We start from the raw sequence: 2299 nt of genomic DNA on the forward strand, positions 1-2299 counted from the left end.
TACTAGCCTAGAAATCTAGACGCCCCTAGCGGCAGAAAATCTAATTTGCTTCAGGGGTAGACTAGCAACTCTTCAATGACTTGGGAGCTGGAAATTTGAAAGTTCTGTCGGGCCAATCACATTGTGTATAGTCGGTGGGCAGGCTTAAGATAATGACTGACCTGCGACCATAAGTCCCGACCGTTAATGTTGATTTCCCCATCCTGCTACTGCTGCTACTTGAAAACTAGCAGATGATTGGTTGTAGCGCTATCCTATTGCGTGGAGAGGGAGTTTGAAAGACAACCTTTTATCCCACCCCTCCAATTGAGCCCTTCCTATGGTGAGTTCCCAGACCCTACTTCTTGATGTGGGTCTGGCTCGTCAGGCTACCGAACTACCCCTTTACAGGGACACTTCACCGATTAGCATTAAGCTTTGTATCTTTAGAAAACCGGTCATGTTTTTGAATGGTCGTGCATCATTCCCTCAGTTTGCCTTGAGATGGGAGAAATACGGATTTCAATGTTGGACTTTCTGCTTTCAATGATGTAAAAATCATCATTTTACATCATTGAAAGCAGGAAGTCCTATTCATGGGTTTCATTGAAATCCGTATTTCTCCCATCTCAAGGCAAACTGAGGGAAAGATGCACGACCATTTAAAAACATGTCTGGCTTTCTAAAGATACAAAGCTTAATGCTAATCGGTGAAGTGTCCCTTTAAGAGAACACAGAGGACACACCAAGCCAGTATTCGGTGATCACAAAGCATGTGCTCTCTAAGGTCGCCGATGTCCAGAATACAAGAGTCACTCACTTGTTCTAAGTGTGTGTTTGTTGGCCACCTCCACTTATTTAGAGGGCGTGACTGTGCTCACACTCACACTCGACAATCAAATGAACCTGTGGCGCAACAGGCTACAGCGCTCATACCACATACGGGTCCGAGTGCCCACGGGGACTCAGGTTCGAATCCGACCCTCGGCCATTTCCCAATCCCACCCCACCTCTCTCTCCCACTTACTTCCTGTCTCACCTTTCACTGTCATATACGAATAAAGGCATTAAAGCCCCAAAACATATACTTAAAAAAAAAAATTGACGTGTTCTGATGAGATCTGGATTGAAAGACCAATCAGGGGGTCTGAGCTTGGCTTGCCATGCTCACTGACGTCATGGTACCTTGACTGCGTCCGCAGGGCAGAAGCAATTCCGATAATGGACATATCATCCATTGCTCGCTCAGGTGCTCCTCAAGCTGAACTCTTACTTCATCTTGCTAACAGGGCCGAGGGTCATGGCGCCAGTCTTGCCCGCGAACTCCCACTGATCCAACAGCACGCCTCACCTGGAGTTTGCAGTCCCTTGGCAAACGCGGTTATAAATAATAAGATGAAGCGTTGTGTCTGTAATTTAGCCTCGTTTGAAGCTCGTAGCCTCCCCAGGGTATCGATGCCGTTGCTTTGGAAAAGGGGGGGGGATGTGTTTCAACATTCACCAGCACAGCATTTAATCACAGAGGCTTGCACCATTCCACATCAAATCATTTCTCCTTTACGACGCCCGTCACTCAGCAATGCAAGTCAGCCACAGACAAAATAATTGAGCCAATTCAGCACACTTATGTAACATTTTCTCCAGGAGCTAAAAGTTGACCAATCTGTTCCACGGCGTGCACCTACACACACTCTCACACACACACACACACACACACACACACACACACACACACACACACACACACACACACACACACACACACACACACACACTTCTCTTACCGTACTCTTGCATAACCAGGAATGCACACACAGGGGCATAAGGTTTGAGTGGCACAAGTCCTCACTTCTAGCATGTTTCATACATTCCAGAAAACTATACCTTTGTGCTGTTCAAAACATGTAATTTGCCTCCTACATTATTAACGGAATAAGTATTTTGGCTCAGCGCTGTCACATTATATGTCAAACATGTAATCTTCATGTATATTCTATTTAAGGTAAGAGCAAAGAGATCTGTGACAGGTCAGTATATAGAGTATATGGCATACACTCCTTCCTTTGACAGGACCTCTCTCCACGATCTGCTTTGACATTGCTGTGGTTTCGCTCGAGGCGCACCACTGCTGCTCAAGATACAGTATGTCAGCATGCCTGCGAAGGTGAGATGTAGGTCGCCTGGTATACGTATTCGCCTGCAGGCAGCCATACCGCCACTCTTGGTGCCCATGAAGCTCTCTACATGACCCACGCATCCACTGCCATGTCTGGGGCACGTTCAAGTGGAACAGGGGTGGGGTGGGGGGGGGGGCGTTGTG

The sequence above is a fragment of the Sardina pilchardus genome, chromosome 6, assembly GCF_963854185.1.
Source record: "Sardina pilchardus chromosome 6, fSarPil1.1, whole genome shotgun sequence".
Lineage (NCBI taxonomy): Eukaryota > Metazoa > Chordata > Actinopteri > Clupeiformes > Clupeidae > Sardina > Sardina pilchardus.